The sequence below is a fragment of the Numida meleagris genome, chromosome 8 (genome assembly GCF_002078875.1).
Source record: "Numida meleagris isolate 19003 breed g44 Domestic line chromosome 8, NumMel1.0, whole genome shotgun sequence".
NCBI classification, from domain to species: domain Eukaryota; kingdom Metazoa; phylum Chordata; class Aves; order Galliformes; family Numididae; genus Numida; species Numida meleagris.
Window position 1 is genome coordinate 15,357,049 of NC_034416.1, and position 18,723 is coordinate 15,375,771.

At 39.0% G+C, this 18,723-nt stretch overlaps 1 protein-coding gene across 1 annotated transcript in view; it reads left to right on the forward strand.

Moving 5' to 3' along the window:
- The window catches only part of TENM1 (teneurin transmembrane protein 1), a 299,751-nt gene continuing 281,340 nt past the window's right edge, over nt 313–18,723 (forward strand). The window contains exon 1 of the mRNA XM_021406358.1: nt 313–463. The gene's annotated coding sequence lies outside the window, so the exon portion shown is untranslated. The remainder of the gene's footprint in view (nt 464–18,723) is intronic.

Consider the following 18,723-nt stretch of genomic DNA (forward strand, 5'->3'; position numbering starts at 1 on the left):
TATTTTTAAGTGATAAATCTAAGGGCAGATATCATTGGCTAAAAACTATAATTTTTCCAGAGATTAGTGACTTTTACAAAGTGGCGTTCAAGATGACAGTTGTCAGTTTGAATTCTGGATACTGTAGATACTTGACTGGTATTTTATCTCACTGAAAAAATTAATTAAAAGCAGTTCATTCCCCTTGTGCAGTTAAACAGACAAAAGAACCTCAATGGATGTCAGATAAAAATTGTTTCCATAGTAAAAGGTTCCAAGCTGTCTGTGGAACGAGTGAAGGGAACTTAGCAACGAGTAGTTCTGAGCATTTATTAACAATAAACAAACAGCAAAGAGTTGGGGAGTTTGGTTGCTGCGGTACAATTTCATCTTTTCAAGTTGCCCGATAGAACTGAAGCTGCAGTTTGAAGCGATAAGGTGACTGACTGGCATTTAAAGCCCCTTTTCTAAAGGAATTTTGATGGTAAGACTTATCTGCATAGTTCTTGAGGCAATAGACTTTCACCTTTTTATTCTAAAGTAAAAGAATGTCAGTATATTTCTCAGGTTTAGATAAGAGGAGAAAAATACATATTTGCAGCCTTCAGGCACGGAGTAGTAGCTTGTGTGAGAGGTACAGCAAGCAAATAGCTATAACTTCTGCAGACCTTCATGCCACTCTTGGTTTTATGTGGTGTGCAACATGCTGCAGCTCACAGTTCTCAAATTGATGCAAATTATTTAAAAAAAGAAAAACCATGAAATTAATTATCTTAAAAAATATACTTTGTGTTCTGAGGGTCGCTGGTATTATTCCCATTATTCTTTAGCAGCTGGTATTTTGCACGCTCCATGGATGCTTTCAATGCCAAACCTTGAGCTTATCTTACCACATGTTATCTACACATCCAGCAGAGGAAATACCCAGCCAGGAGTGTTGTTACATACCTGTCCCATCATTACCGGAATTTGCTTCTGTTTAATCACCAACTATCTTGACTGTTCTGAAATTATTCACGTAGTTCACTTTAAAAGGATGAATCGCTGATTTTTTTGCTCTGTGCGTTTCTGGGATTCGCAGCTCTGAGGTTTTCCCAGCTCCCTCTTCCTCTGGTTTTCTAAGCCTTTCTTCAACCCTGTGATCTGTCCTGACTGGTCTTTACACCTTTCTATTCAACTTCAATGTGAGCCCTGCCCTGCGGCAAGCACCTCTTAACTAACACTGCCATGGCATGGAGCAGGCCAGGAAGCACTGTGCTGTGTTTAAAGCCTGCTTCCAAAGCATCGCTTCTGCACAGCCATCGTACTTAGGATTTCTGATTCCAGGATTCTAGTGCATTGTGTAATTGCTGCATTATGGGTCTTGAAGCAAATTTAACTGTTATCTGAATTGCACTTATTCCTCCCATGGGATGAAATCCTACAGGGTATAAATAAGGCTATCCTGGACCTTGAAACTTATTTTTCTTCCTTTTTGCTGTTTTGATACCAGAGGCTTCTAAGAGTGCAGATAGAATTTGCTGTCTTGCAGGGGCCTGGCACTGTTATTTCTCACTTCACAATGAAGGAGACTGCACGGGCATTACAAAACCAGTTTACAGCTGCTCATTTGGACTTTCTGCTAGAACTGGAAAGGTGCTTCTAGAGGTTGTGTGGTAATGCTTACTCACGTGTTAGCGCTTGAACTAAGGCCTAGCTCCAACTTGTATGAAGGAATACTCTAGATGATTCTCATGCGGTTATACTGAGGAAGATCTAGGAAGGCACATGTAAGGAACAATTTCAGAGCCGTAATAGTGACTGTGAGGAGCAAGCCTTGCTAAATGTCTGTCCTCCTCCATCTTGTCAAATTTTTTTTTCCATTAATTTTTACACTTCTTTCTGCAGTTATCCACTTAATTGCCTTCTTCTCTATCTTACTATATTATTAATCCTAAATTTTCACTGCCGTTTTTTATTTGTGCTCTTATGGCTGTACTGGCAGCTTTTCAAAGCTTGGCTTTTTGGGTATTTTGTATACTTTTCTCCCCCACGTTCTACTCAATGTATAAATCAATTTGAGCAAGAAGCTCTCCTTAACAGGAAGGGAAATTACTTCCACTTTGCAATGGAATACAACAAATCCGTGTGTTGAAAATCTTTGGAAAAGCAAGAACTACTAAATGATTTGTAATTTGTCTCTTCTAACACTTCTGCTTGTATTTGAGATTCCTGTAGATGAGATTCCTTTTTATTCTGTGTTTTTATTGCTACTCATTAGAGAGCTGTGTTGCTTTATTAACAGTAATATTTTGCATTTTCAACTGTGGCAACTCTTCTTTGATAAGCTTAGTGTTCTTTACAAATGCTAATGAGCTGTTGGAGTGTTCAGAATTTGAATTGGATTCCAGTCATACTGTTCTGTGCAAGTTACTTACAGAAAGGGTAAGAATCACATAGGGGAATGGGAATTAGGCACCTACCTGCCTTTTAAAAATTATCTGTCGTTTAGTATTTTGTTCAAGAACTTTGGAGATGTCAAGGGAAGATTCCAAATAGAGCTGCTCTTTTTCTTCAAGGGTTGACTTTGCTGCTCACAGGGCACTTTCACAGTGGAGGACCAGGGCAGTCTGTAGAAGTGCTTCATCATTTCTTCTAGAATGTAATAAGCTTTGCATTTCAGTATTCAAACTCTGGCTATCCATTGGCTCTGGATATACTTCTGTTAAATAGTGAAAGTTAGTGATCACAAAGTGTATACTTTGATATATTTAACATGAGTAATATAGTTGGCATTGGTACCAAATTGAGTGCAGTGTTACTGTGAAATGATTGGTATATCGATTTTATAACAACATAAAAGCTGAAGTGATTTTTCAGCATCATTTGGAAATGGATGCAGTCTTTATTTTCAGCTGTCATAATATTCAACTTTAAAATAAATGTACCACCCAGCAAAGATAAATGTCATTTACACTCTCTTTTTGAGTCATCCTGGTATTATTTTTATGCATCACTTGTGCTTAAGCTCCATCATAAAGGTGAACTTTTCCATGCTTTACGCTTTGCCTTTTAATTCAGGTAAACTTTTGTGCAAGTGTTGAACAGTGCTGTTTGTTGGTTACTGGCTACAGTATGTATGAATAATAAATACCAAGTGATATTGGGGGCCTGATTTTTCAGTAGTGTTTTCTTTTAGTTAGTGACAGTATCGCTAAGAACCGTTATCTTTAAATCAGTAGATGTCAAAAGAAATCCAGATGCTTGCTTTGGACTCTGTGAATCTCTGAAATGCTATCCAGCGTATCTGTCTGCTGCCTTTACAAATGTAGGTACAGGCAAAGTAGCACAAAAGATACGTTGGACTGACTTAGATCATCAGTTTTTAAATTCCCCAGCATGCACATTGACTCCTTCTTCGAACTCCAGGACTGTTTCTGCTCTTGGTAAAGTGCTGGATAAGGTAGGTTGTGTTGCTGGTCGCAGTCAAATCTTGAAGAGGAGCTGTAGCTAGAGCTCTGCCAAGTGTGGCTTGTACCCCAGCCCTGTGGGCTGTGTTGACTGTGTTCATTTAAGGGAAAAAAACTGAAGTTGCTACAGGGCATGGAGTGCTGGCACTGCAGTGACCCTGGCCAGGGTGGTGGCACAGCGAGAGAGCACCCAGGGACAGGGCATTTCCACCATGGCCAAGGTATTCACGAGAGATCCGTTCACATAAACTTCTGCACACCCAATCTTGGAGGATTTGGGGAATGCTTTAATTACTGCACTTACTTGTTCTCTTTTCTGTGTCTTTTCATCAGATTTTTTTTTCCAAAAAGTCTGATCTGTCATTTTCCCACAAGGTATATCTGGTTCCTGTGACTTTTTCCCCCTATAAATTGTAGTGATTTTGAAGCAGAAATTTGGATGACGCAGGAGGAAAGGGTTTATACTTTTCCTGCGTGTTCACCCACACCTCATTTTTCTATTTCTGTAGAAATGACCTAGTCTGTGGTCCGTTCTGACCCTCACATTACAATTCGAAAGGCTTAAATTTTAGCAAAGCAGTGTTCTTCGTATGGAGTTCCATTCCTATTTCCTAGTTTTAGAGGAAAAAGAATGTAATGTAACAGCCTTTTTTTAAGCTAAGAAGAAAATAAGGATTTGTGTACATCTTGAATGCAAGTATTACTTTTTCATAAAGTGAAGAAAGGATGCATTTACATTGGGTTAAATATGATGTAAAAGAGAAGAGGGAATTGACTTACTAAACTACTGTTACTACTTGCATCTTAGAACTGAAATTTGTGGGCACAAATGCGAAGCAGTTGTCATCTTCTAGATTGAATTTCCTATTTAAAAAAAACTAAATTAATTAAAAAAATATTTGGTAAAGTAGTAAATAGTTCTGTTTTCTGGCAGACTTTGGTGAAGATGTTGGCTCACTTTTAATTAGCAAAAGCCCTCCTACAGAACTGTGAAAGGTATTCTCAGTCTTTTTCAGCTTTTAAATGTACATTATACAAGTGACAATGGCCCGCTTTCTCATTAGCCTTCTGTTTGTTTGCTTACTAGCATCTCTCAGCTCCTATTTCTCTCCATTTTGTGTGTGCAATAATACTGTTTTTATAGAATGAGATTACTATAATTCTTTATACCTGATGTTTGTTTCCTTTTTTGTTTCATAAATTCAGTTAAACATAAGAGCATCCCTTTGTCTCATCCTCTCCCCTCCCCGCCTTTTTAGCTACATAGTAAAATGTAACAGGAGTTTTATGCAGTGTTTCATGGAGGGAAGGATTAGGATTCATACGGCGAATCCTGTTTTCTCTGTTCACTTACATTAGATTTAGATTATTTGCATTTTTAAGCCTCTGAAATTTTTCCTTACTTTTAGACAGAATCAGCTCAACATGATTCTAAGAAACAAGTGCACGCGGCCTAGAGAAACTCAGAATCAGTAACAATACATGGATGGTCCTAAAGATTTAACAAATATAATTTGGTGACAGTTATGAGAGTAGTGTGTGTCAGATTATGTTTTGTGACCATCTTTTTCCTCCGTGTTGGAAAGAAGTTTAAACCATGATGTTCTTTGCATTGTTTTGGTTGAAAATGTTTTATATGTAAATATTTGTGTATATATATTCATTATCTACAAATATAGTTGTCTGAAACATATTGCAGGCATAAATTTCCATATGCGTGTTTTTTTCTGTATCCTTTTAAAACAGGTAGGCGCTTCTTTTGAGGGAGGAGAGGCTGTGGGTTGTGCCACATGTGACGCTTGCTCAGTGCTCTGAACCTATGAATATCTCACCTTGAAGCAGAAAGCTAAGCACAGTTTAATCCATTTTTAAAATTTGTTCTTTCTAAAGACAAAAGAAATAGGAGTGATTTCCTGAAGGCTATGTTGAATCCTCTGTTATAGCTGATGCTGCCAAATCTACTCTCTATGATCCTTTTTTCATCATAAAAATAGGCGAGAGCAATCTGAGTTTCTTCCTGAGGCCTCCAGGGACTCCTTGCTCTTTTGCTGTCCTTCAGCTGTCGTGGCCCTGACGTGCCAGATGCGACAGTGGTTTTTGTGGCTGCTCCAAATGTATGTTTGTCAAACTGGCCAAAGAGGGGAGGTAGGTGTGAGAGCACCGCACAGACTTGTCTCATATCCAGCTGGGAGGTTTTTTTCATGGCATTTCTGGGTATCTGATTGGACAATTTCAGATTCTTTGAATAATTTCAACCAAGTTTAACTCAATAAACTCAGTAATCGTGGGACAGAGATAAGGGAATACTGGAACGGATGAACTAATGCAGTCGAAGTCTCTTTTCTTTGGCTAAGTTATTACCCTGACTTCATGTCTGATAAGCGCAGAAGGAAATATCTGATGGCTAACATGAATGACAAACTTATAAATAAAAAGTGGTGTAAGCGCTGGTGGGAGAAGACTAACTAAAATTTGGGATGTGTGGTTGTGTGCGTTTTCTGTATTGCAGGCTAAGCTTTCCAGAGATTGAGCCACTAACAAATAATAACTGAAGATAATTACACTAAATACTACTGATGATATATGTAATCTTCCACTGATTAAGGTATAAATTCTCATTCAATTGAGGAGAAAAAAAGTGCTGTTTTCTTTAAAAGAAGTTTGCACTTGTGATAAATAGTTACACTGAGTGCCTTCATTTTTACTTGTGTATGTTTTCAAGTTCTTCATGTGTTCGATCGCCAAATACATCAGCACTAATCGCTGGTGTGTGCGTTTCTTCCTAATTAGTACTTTTCTTTAGGCAGCTTAAAGCAGAGCTCTTGCCTTCATTGGCCTAGGCCACTTCAATTTCCTATTTAGGAAAAAGAATCCACTGTATTTTTGTGTATTTTTTTACTTCTTATTTGGTGGAATTCACCTTATTTGGTACAATATTGCTATCCATTTGTACAAAAGTTATTAAAAGTTGTGTATATTAAGATCTTTAATTTCTATATAATTTCTGTTTTTATCTCTGTAAGCGAATCAAGGTGATTATCAGTTACTGTGTATAACTAGATGTTTGGCATACCTACAGCAGCTGAGTTAATTCTCATTTTTACTAATTCTGGGCAAATTGATTGTTTTCATACTCATTTATTGTGGAAATGTCATCTTTATCTGGAATAATTATTTCTGCCATTTGCATGTAATAATCAGGTTTTGCCAAGTTCACGTGTACTTCTGAATGCAGTATAGACACGTGTCCTCTTTGTGGCTCAAACTCATGCTGCAGTGCCAGGCTAATGAAGCAGCACAGCTGAGAGGTCTTCAGTGCCCTGGCTCGAGAAGAGTTGGTAATTAGCTGGACCTATAATAAATGGACATAGTCCTAGTCAATATTCTATTTTACTGTGTTTCAAATGAAGTGTAAAGTATTCTATATCCTCCCCAACCCTCCTCTGTGGAATAGTTATTTCCTGCTAGATTGTAATGAACGTGCGGTATTAAATGGGTTGTGTTTGGCTGGCGCACAGTAAGGGGACACGAGCACGTCACGTTGGGGGGTGCAGGCCTCAAATGAAGGTGCCCATGGGCATCACAGGGCCAGTGGCCCTCCTTTGGTGGCTGCGCCCATGGGGCCTTCTGGGGAGGGCAGGTGGCTCCGCATCAGAAAACCTGCAGCTTGCGTTCACCTCATGGCCTGGCAGTGTTGTGGGCTGGGCAGCAAGATGGCTGCTGCAGACAGAGAGCGCAGCGCTGGGCAGTCACCCACACCGGGTTGTAATGGACTTGGTGTGTTGTCACATCTCATTTCCTAACAGGAGACAGCCTAGGTCCATTCCTCAGAGAATGGCAGCATTCTAGATTGAAAGCGATAGAAATTTTCATAGGATTAGAGGATCAGTTCGTGTCTGAAGCCTTGCAGCAGTACAGAAGCTTTATCCAGTTTTCTGGTGGTTTACTTGGTGCCGCAGCTCCCTACATGGAGCATGTTAGGTTGAGGAGCTTCAGAGAAGCTACTGAACGCTGGAGGAAGGTGTGAGCTGCAGGCTGCAGCCCAGCAGTGCCCTGAGGAGCTCTGTGCTGACTTCTTCTCACGCAGGACAGGGGTAGGATGCCCTTCCACTGCATTGCTTCTTACAGCTGCCCACCCAAAAATACCAGTGTGGGCATCTGAGATGTCACGTTCCAGCTGGGATGCATCGTTCTGAGTGTTCTGGGGAGCTGTGCTGCAGGTATGGAGCCAGCTGCATTCTGTAAATTGTGCAGGGACTTCTTTTCAAATGTAACCCTAGTTAAATACATTTAGAGCAAGAAAGCAGGAAATAGATTTTGAAGAAACAGATCTGTCCGTCAGTATTGCATTATTTACAGACAGATGGGTATCCCATCCAAGGATATTCTAGATTTTGCATGAATTTCATTGTGCTGTTAAGTTAAAATACCTGTATATATACCTGTACAATAGTCTGTTTGACTTTGTGCTGAGATCTCATAAAAAATAATGGTGTCAGACACCGAATCATGACTGTATTGAATCACTTTTATGAAAAGGCTTTTGTTGCACGTATTTTGTTGCCAGCTGCAAGGTAAAAGTGTCAGGGGCTGACTCCTGCTCCATGTTGTTGGGGAGCCCTTCACATACAGGTGATTCGGACCATTCTTTCTCTGAAGTACTTGAGAGACTTGAGCTGAACATGCCATCTTATATGGTCACTGCAGAAACAGCTAGGTGGCAATGTTCTTCTTGTTTCTTATCATTGTACTAGTCCATGATTAAGATGTTTATTAATAAAGAGTAGTATTTTTTTGCACAGAGATTTTGCACAGAGAGTGGAGTTAATTAAAGTAGATTTTCAGAAATAGATTTGAGAAGAAACTTGCATTTGAAACTATTTATTCTTGTGTGTATGCCAGCTAAGAGACTAAGCTAAGAAAGACATCATAATAATCTTCCATTCTTTTAAGTCAGTCATATCTGGAAGCCAAGTTATTTATGTATCTAAATATTTCTGTTAATGTGTTAACAATGAGACCTGAAACATTTTCTGGTAAAAACGTGCGTGTTTTGTCTTGGTTTGTTTTTTGCCCCGCTCCTGAACTCTGGGTCACTGAAGTGCTGGTTAGAACATACAAGGACCAGAACATACAAGGACCAGACATATGAGTGCCCTCATATGTCACTACTCCTTGGTCTGTTTGAAGTCTGCTGTAAGATGGCAAAGGAAAAGTGAACATGCATCTCCATTAGCTCTACCTTCAGTGAGTGAAAGGTGTTACTGTCTTCTTATAGGTGATACTTAATGTCTGGCTTTATTGGCTGTATGTAGCTTTACTGTATAGCCGAGTGTATCGCTGTTAGTGAAGTGGGATGCAGAGGAAGGAGTGATTATTGTTACATGCTGTAATAATGTTCATCTTCACGCAGAACCTCAGTGTTGCGGGAAGTGGCTGGAAATGAAGATAAGAGGTGGGTTGGAATGCTTTGCACGTGTATGCTGTGCTTCGGCGTAAGATTTGTTTTTGAAAGATGTTATCGGCTTAGATTTTGGTGAAAACCAGCAGCTGCTAGATTAGCCATCCCTTTGACTGAAGAGAATATACAGCAGTATTTTCTCTCTGCATTCTTGCAGACATCGTATTTTTCCAAAATCTCCCCCTCTGTAATGAAAGGGTATGATAAAAGGCTGTTTCCTTTCAATGCATATGGTGCGTAAAGCTTTCATAAGTATTTACTTCAGCAGAAGATAATTAGGACTGTTCTTAATTCATATATATCTCACTGTGCTTTCTCATAAAGAATAGTTCCTTAAACCATATTCTAAACAAACTTCTACAGGTGAATTGTTTGTCTTTAGGAAAAGAACATTCCTGTTAATCTTCTCGTAGTGATTGTAAGACGACGTGTGAAATCTTCTTTATTGTCCTCACATCATAATGAGCGTACTAAAAAAAAGTTGTTCAAAGAAAAGTGTTTTTTCTGTAGTATTCTTAGATTAAGAAACTTCTTGCATTTTAAAAAATATCAAATGTTTCGTTGTTGTGCATTGGTGATTTAAACTGCTCTGTTATTAAAGAGGTGAGGTTCGTGTTAGATTTGAAGGTAGGAGAAGCTGATGTTTTGCTTTCCAGTTTCTAAACTTCCCACACCTGTTGAATTACTACCGTCACTCCTGAATGTTAAAGCAGGTCCTGGAGAATGGTTGAATTGTTTGGCAAACTCAAGATGTGGGAAGCCTAGGCGGTGCTCGCAGCGAGGCTGTGCTCTGTCCTGCACCAAGCATTGGGTTGTTGGAAATTCTGATGTAGAAACCGACCTTTTCAGATGTTCTCATCTAATCCAAAAGTTTCTAAGCTTTCTAAGTTAAAATGAATTATTCCTGAAGACCTGAATGTGACTCTTCTAATTAAAAATGGGATTTTTCTTGAAATGAAATACTGGACTCATCATCTATTTATTTTTATTTATGGATTAATGTAAGTAATCCATAAATAAAACAGCAAAAACAAATGCTCCAAAACAGCAGTTGAAGCCCTCTGCTATGAGGCCAGACGACAGGAGACTCCAGGGTTTCGTGTTTACACTTTCCTGCTCCTCCCAGCTGCGATTGCTCCCCAGTGCCCTGGCTCCAGGGTGAAGTTTTAAGGTTCTTCTCAGGCTTTTATGCTAGCAACAGCAATAATGAAACAGTAGTGGGTGAACATGGGTTTGTACAGTGCAGTACAATCTAATATAGAGTGCTTTGGGGAGGCAAAATATGCTTATGTTGTGTTGTGAAGTTGTGTATTGTAAAAACATCAGTTTTCTTTTAGACTAAACAAATCTTAAATGCTGCATGGAGGAAACATGCTTGAGTCTCTGCTTATCTGTAAAAAACAAAAAAAACCACATTACTCAGTGAGTAGCTAGATCCTTTAAAAGAATGCTTAGGAATGGGATTGTGTTCTGCTAGCTGTAGTTTCAGCATTTGGCCTTCTGTTGTATAGTGTGAAGAGCTGTCATAATTTTGTGCATATTTTTGCGTTAGTTCTGAGGAATGATATGAAAATTGCAAGGATCAAAAAATTGTTTAAAACATCTGTTTTATTATTTTGGCATTCCTCTGAGTGGAAGTCCTCGTATCTGTAACACCACGCACAGTGCTACGTTAGACTAAGATATTGCAGCTGAGCGGTAAAAATTAAAGCCTTATTTCCTAAAATATTAACTCTAATGTGGATTAATAAAAAATTAGTACTTTAAGAAGATTTAATTCGCGTACTTGAATGCAACTACTAACCTTCACTTGTGATGAGAGTTCTGCTTCAGCCTGAACAAAAGATTGGAAAACTCCACTTTGCAGATACATAGTTTTGCTCTTCTGGAAACATCTGCGATGCTAATTTGGTGGCTAATCATATATGCTAGTGAACAACCATACTGCAGCTAGCTAGGAAAGCAGTCCTTTTTTCAGCTTCAGAAAGACCAACACATACGAACAGCCTTAAGTAACAGCCTTTTATAGCAGCCATTATATGAGCTAGTAACAAGTCCCCCCCACCTTCCCACAATCTTTTTTTTTTTTTGTAATTATCATTATGGGAATCTTTGAATGTCACTTTCCTGTTTGAGGGTGTCTGTCCCAGCACGCTGAGTGAATGTATGTGGAATGTCTCTTAATCCAATACACTGTTTGTTTCTTTGTACTGCAGCAGTCCTTTACAAAACACATTCTTACAAAACATCTTTTTACAACACGTTAAGCCACTTGAATTCTTACAAATTTGTATATATCAAAATTCTTCATATATTGAATTTTGGAAGCAGTGACTTTGATTTGAATGTATCTTGTAGAATAATAGGTCTAATATGGGGGAGGAGGAGTTGTTTGGGGCATTTGCTCCTCCCTTGTTCCCCCTTTTTTTTCCCCCCTTAAACAAACAGGCATCAGTTGCCTAGAAGCCATGCTGATTCTTGAATCCGGACGTGAATTCATGCTGGCAAATTCTCAGAATTAGGCAAATTAAATTTCTCTGTTGTATGTTCACGTCTGTTTCTTTACTGTGCCTTCAAACCAGTGGTGAATAGCAGTGCCGCTCTAAGTACATCTTAATATTGTTACATGCAGCACACCATGAAATAGTACCCTCTGAAAATGACTGTATTATGCAGCTGAAGGTTTAGGTTTTTACTTTGATATTCTTCAAACCGTTCAGTAAGCGTATTCTCCCTAGCTGAGAAATCCAAAGGGGAAAAAGTAAGAGCCTGTTTTCCTCTCTTCTACATATTTCATGCAAACACTCAGTCCTATTAAGAAAGAAGAAAGATCTGGTTAGCTTATTGTGCTTTTCAAACTGACAGTCAAAGAATAGAGTATCGTGGGGTTTTAAATTAACTAGAAGTGAGCTACAGTGCAAAGCAGTTTTTCCAAAATTTGATTCGTTATTTGAATAGATGAAGAAGAATCTGTAATTAAGAGGCTCACTAGATTGTGTTTAATGAAAGGCGCATTAGAAAAAATAGGTAACTTTTATGTGAGAGTTATATGAATGTGTTAATAGTGAAAGTAAAGAGGTACTAAGGCCTATTTTGTTTCTACCAGTTTCTTAGGAAGAGCAAGAGGAGGGCTGTGTAGAACTGGTGATGTTTGCATTTTTATATCATAACACTGTGGCCTGGAAACATAAAAGGATTTTTGTCAAGAGCCCCAAGGCAAGGTTTTGATAGAGGTCCAGCTAAATCAAACCTGGAAGTGAAGCACAAGTGAACTTGTACACCTGTGACCACAGGCAGAGATTCTGTGTGCTCCGTTGTACCAGCATCAGCACTAGAAATAGTGGCACACAGAGAAGTAAGTTTGCAGTCACTTCCTGTAGAAGCAGGAAAAGCTGTGAGCAAATATGCCATTATTATATCACAACATAGGGACTGTGCTCTGGGAGGTGTCTGTCTGCCTGGTGTTATCAGATCATCCAACTTGCAGACAGTAACTGGACAGGAGATGCTTGCGTGCTAGCAGGAGGCGTGGACATGCTCCGTTGGGATGTGGGGGTTTTGTTTGTCTTGGAGAAGCATTACACGTGAATATTCAGTACACAAAATGAGGAAATGCGAGGAAATTGGATGAAAGGAAATGTTTGCTTTCTTTTTAAAACTTCACACAATCCAGTGCTGAAGTTTTAAAGTTCATGCCACTGAATTCCTATTTTCCAATTGTCTTCAGTTAAATCACCTTGAAGCATGAAGTTACTACAGCAGTGTTAAGATAACAGGGTGTGGGTTTTTGATTTGTCTTCTATTAAGACAGCTACTGAAAAGGGCTATGGCTTAATGTTAAAATCTCTATCATACTTCTTGAGCTGCAGCATTCTTTGATGCTTAGAGTTCAGTAACTATATAAGCCTTGGATTTGGCAATGCATTTGATTGCATATTCTTCTAAACGATGAGTCAGAGCAGTTTGGCTTTCTTCTTCAAATGCGTATTTTTATCTAACTGCTTTTAGTAATGTTTAGGTGTAAATAACAGATAAAATCCCTGAAATGTTATTTCTAGAAAGTTTGGAAGACAGGGCTCTGGATATTTTAGACAGATAAATTCTTTCATTTATTTATATGTAATTGTTAAACGTTTCTTGTTGGCTGATTACTTAATATGTCTGAGCGCATATGAAAATGAAGAGCTAATAGCATTAGTGGGAGGCTGGCATGGGGTGTGCAGGCCATCTTTATGAGCTTCTGGATTCTCTTCTGTGCCTGCACTTCTGCCCAAGCCAACACTGCCTGCTCCAGTTGTACGTTTTTCTTTGGGCACATATTGCTAATCATCATGAGTTGAGCCAAATTAAATGGTGTATTTTGAACAAGAAAAAGAGTTTGGATTTTCATCCATATGCTTTAGTTGATGTCAAATCCTACTTTAAACAGCTGCTGACCTCTATTACCAAAGCATAAGGGCTAATTATGCTTGAACAAATTTCCAGTTTCAGCCATTTAAAAGAAGCCAGTCTTTTCATTTCCAAGTGAATATATATTTTGTTAGGTCTGTAAAACATACACAGCAGTATTTGCAATATAACATACCTGTTAAGTATGTCTTAGAATGTGTCGTGTTCAAAAGTCAAATACCTTGAACGTATAGTATTGAAAAACCAAGAGTTCCTAGAAATTTCATACTTCATCTTTACCATGTTATGTTTCTGCTGGAGATGAATCATCAGGAAGATAAATGTGCTTTTAAAAACTGTATGCAGTCTTTTTTTCTAGAAGCTTATCTTCCAGCTCTTAGCCAGCCATTCCCTATGCACCAGTTACAAATGGTTCAATCTGGCATTAGTAACTGGGAGAGCTGGTAGCACTAGCTGTTATCCACAGAAGGCTTTGAAACTACACAGATGGCCATATCCTCTTTCCTCTCCTCCTTTGAGTCAAAATGTGTAAATGTAAATCATGCATGGTTAGGATTATTCTTTAGAAAGCCTGTAAGTAGCTCTCATGTAAAAATCAGTTAAGAGCTTGAGGCATTTATATGAAAAGGATATATGTAAAGGATTCACAAGTGTTCTCTCTCTCACACGCGTTCTCTCTACTTCTTTTTCCTTTTAGTTAAAATTGTATGTGTAGAGCCATGTGTACCTGCAGAAAGTATACCATGAAGTGGAAAGGCTAAATAGGTGATCATGAATTATTCAGGGTGGTGGAGCATCTGGCCTGTAATGAATAGCATTTTATTTCATATAAATTTCTGGTTGAAGCTTTGTTTTAAAGAGCAGGTCTGCTTTTCTGAAAGTGCACATATGGCGAAGTCAGAGTTCACAGATAAAGATAGTACAACATTAGGGTTTTAGCTGGCAACATTGATAGCAACAGTAATATGGATAAAGCCTGTCAAACCGGCCCTGTAACACTCCATAATCTGAGAAAACATAGAAATCAAACTTGTAGAACTGAATTAGAGATGTGTGGGTATTAAAATAGTCGATTCGCTCCCATTTAAACCCAGACCATCTGTTGTTTCCAGCTGCACTGCTTCCTGCAGCAGCATACTGGGAACGCCATCACAGCACCAACAAATCATTTCTTTCTGCTTCTGTTGCATCGCTCCCGGTGGCCCTGAAGCACCTAGCTTTGCTGCCGCTTCCGTGCACAATGCTGCGTGATGGCGAGGGCTGCGATGGGCTGCCTGGGTTCTACTGGAGGGGAAAAAAAAAAACCAACAACCTAAGAAGCAACAAATAATATTTGGAAGGCTCCAGTGATATGTTTCAAACTATGTATATTGCAACACCTTAATCTGCTGCTGTCTGTAAAGCAATGGGCTGTCACCTCCCTCCAGACCTCTGCTTGCCTCATTAATATCGCTGGAACAAATTATCACTTCACAGCCCAGAAATCTTCTGTAGCAGTTGTGGTGATTGATGTAACAAGGCTAAAAAGTAATGATGAAATGCATGTTCCAGAAGACAGATTCAAATGGCAGGATCTTCAAAGGCAATTAAATGTGACACGGGAGGAGTCTTCCTGGAATAATGTATTTTCAAATAAATGGAGAGATAACCACGATATTCTGTTGTTATTATACCTAAAATAGTTTTGTGTGCAGTAATTATCTCTGAAAATTAAGCAAGCAGTCATAAAATAAAATAAGTTTTAACATATTTAAATGTGTGAGCAGAGGATAGTGAATTGAACTGAAAAAAATTACTGAATGTATCTAGTTTTCTGAATGACATCCTTTCTCACATTGGTGCACTTAGGAATTTATATTTAAATAAATCATGACAGTGCTTTTGAACATTTTTTTTATAGCAACCTATCTGGAGCTTCTATTACTCTAATTCACAGCTAAATTATTATTGAATAATAAGGTAATTTTATTGGCTTAAAGTAAGGCTTGCTGAATCAAAATACAGTTGTAATTAGTGAACCTTGTGCAACAAAGGGTTCCCATACTTCTCTAAATATATGCAAGCCTTAAATGAGCTCATGTAACTTCATGCACGTGAACTGAATGAGCAGTTTGATCATAACTGTGAGAAGGAGCCTGTATTTTTGTCTCTTGAATTTCTCAGATCTCAGGGGAGCTGCTCGTGTAAATAAGAGCCGCAGGAACTGGGCAGCTTTCCTGCCCAATGTAGGGCTATTCTTTTCCTACAAGTCCAATAACTCCCCACTCTCCTGCAAAGTGCCAGAGTACCTTTAATATTAGACTTGCTTTCGGTAGACAGTTCAGTTTAAGGGAAGCGAGAGTATATTATTCCATCGGGATTGCTTATTGCAGCACTTGAGCTCTTCTTGAAAATCAAGTGTCAGTGCTGTCCGTGCTTGCAGCCCTGCCGCCAAACCTGAGGTGGCTGTGAGACCCCCGTGTTTACGTGTAGCTGATGGAGTGCCCTGTGTATCCAGGGCATCTCTGCAGCTTAATTTATAATTAAAATTCAGATTAGAAGTTTTATAGTCATGTAGCGACTATCTCAACAGACAAAAGCTTTTCGTCTTCCATCCACCGATGGAGCATTTTGTGTTGTGGTTTCCACAGATGCAGATCAGCTCCTCCCCCTGACACCGGTGGACACATGCATATAATTGAGTTTCAACTCCCGAGAGTTTGATGGTCTTGTCTTTAATTCTAATATATACTTAGTATATTTAATTCTAATAATTCCACTTCTGAATTAATTGAAAATGTAAATTATTTTTTTTTAAAGGGTGGGGGGATAATTCAAGTGTTGATGAATTCTTTGCTGTACCTCAATCTTGGAGAAAGCAGAACGCAGTCAGGAGCAACGCTGCAGTGGAAAATGGAGTGACCTGAAAGGTCTCGAGTGCAACTACGTCAAATATCTGAAAACATTTCAAAACATGAGATGCAAAGCATGAATTTAAGGAACTCCAGAAGAGGAAAGTGAACACAGAGTGAGATTTTTAAATAACCTTTGTAGGAATATTGCTTTAAACTTCATTATAAAAGCATTAATAAATAAGCAGAGGTGAGATATTCAGAGCTGCTCTTGTGAGCAGGCTTGACGTTTGTTCTGTGCCTGGATTCTGATATCCAACCTTTGTTTTGCACTTGGCTTCTGAAACACTTGTTCAAGTGAAATGCAGATTTTTCCGTTCATGGGATTGGTTTAATTTAATAAAGAAACCCGGTAGTGTTTTCCACAGCTGGAACTGTAGTATGCATTTTTATACAATACAATTTAAAAGTACTGCTGAGAATCAGCCGCTGTGTTTTAGTAGCCCTGCTTCTACAAAGAAACGTGCAGTCATTGCAGCAAGGATCTGTCTGTGTGGGTTTTAGTAACGTGAGGGTCAGAAGATGTACTTTCAAATCAATTAAATGAATTTTGCTGACTTTGGTAGCCCTTAGGTCACGATGCCATAGGAATCCGAGAAAATAAGTGGTGTGTGTTTACAGTCACCCAGTGTATAGTTACCAAAATAAAATGGCTACTGTAGCCTTCGCTTAAACTATGCAATTAATCTAGGTCAGTTCAGAAGTGCTTTCTCCTTCCATTGGGAACAAGTTAGAAGTGGGAGGTGGATACAGGACTGAAAACTTGAGAGTTTGTACTGTGTTTTCAGTTTCTTATGATGGAGAATGTTCACTGAAAAACTTTCACACACACCTGTTATTGACCCACTCTTGTCATAATAGATTCTGATCTGGTGTAAAGGATCTAGTGCTTTTGTTGACGTTCGTAGTGCTGATCAACTGGAATTTATAAACAACTTTCTGACCTTTTAACTCTTAAGAGAATTTGCAAGAGAGAATTTTCCATCAATCCATGGTTGTTTCATTTTTCAATTAAAAAATAATATTGATACTTAAGCATCTGACTAAATTTATATTGTAATGCAGAGAGTTCTGGACTTTTTAATTTTGGAAGAACTTAAGCCATCTGTTGCCTTGAAGCGGAGAGATTTAGTAATCAAGTACAACAGTAAGAAGGAATTTATCTAGGGAGGCTATTAATTAACAAAGTTGGATAAGGTTCAGTATCTTCTTGCCTTTAGAAGTCAAGTTGCTCCTGACAAATTGGTTGGACAATTAGGTATTGAGGCCAGTATTGGGTTAGATGTTCTTTATTTTCATTGCTCCTACTCTGGAGGAGGGTAACCATGAAAAACATCATCGCTACTGTATATTTTCTTTGCAGAAGGAAAGAAGTAGAAATAAGCTTACCTTCATCTGTTTTCCTGTGTGTACATCTATATACATGAAAAAGTAAAATTTGGCTCAAGCAACAAAATCATCTCGTAGTTTGTGACCTGCTTTCCAAGTCTGTTCCTTCGTGTTCAGGCTATGGAGAGGGGAGGGAGAGGGGGGGAAGAAACAGATCTCTTAAAATGCAGGTTGGTACCGCTCCACAGCTGCCTCAATATCTACCACCAGTATTGGCTTTCACTTATTTAATTCCTCCTGTACAGCTGAAAGAATATAGTAGTCACTGTCATGTGAAATTCCTGCTGAATTCTTCCATGGCATGGGACCAGTGGAGCTGATGTTCTGTCGTGTTGGGGTCAATGATAGCTGAATGAGATGGGAGCTTTTGTGTCATGTCAGTTGCTTTTTTTCTGTGTTAGTGCAAATACAAGCAGAAGGTTTCTGGCTTACAGGATCGATAAAAAATACATTCTTGAACTTGTTTTTCTGAAGTATAATAATTAATAAACTTTCCTTGGAAGTAGAGAGCTATGGAGAGAAACCTCATTGTGAAGATTTCAATGATTTTTTGCAACCTAAGGGGTTGCTAAAGATAACTCCTGGTGACCGAGTGTTTTAGTAGTTTGTTAGGAGTCCTACGACAGTAGTTGAGGGGGATGCTAAACGTTTTTTATTTTGCTTAGGCAGTAATATCAAAGGAAAGGTCAAAACAAAAGGTATTTATCCTCTGAAAGCCATTTAATGCTTTTAACATTTCATACCACCTTTCATTCATGAAATCCCTGGACATTTGTGGCTCAGCCCTTTCCTGATCATCTGCTCGTCTCTAATCCTTTCTTTGTTGTTCTTCTTCCTCTTACCTTTACAGCTAAGTTTTCACCATCTTCCCTGAATTACTGTCATTAAAATTCTAGAATCATAGAGTATCCCAAGCTGGAAGGGACCCACAAGGATACTGAGTCCAACCCTTGGCTCTCCCCAGGACCACCCAAAATTCAAGGAGCATGATCCAAATGCTCCTTGAGCGCCGGCAGCTCGGTGCCATGATCGCTGCCCTGGGGAGCTACTCCATGCCCACTGCCTTCTGGGGCAGACCCTTTCTCTAACCACCGCCCCAACTCTCCCCTAACACAGCTCTGTGCTGTTCCCTCGGGCCCTGTCA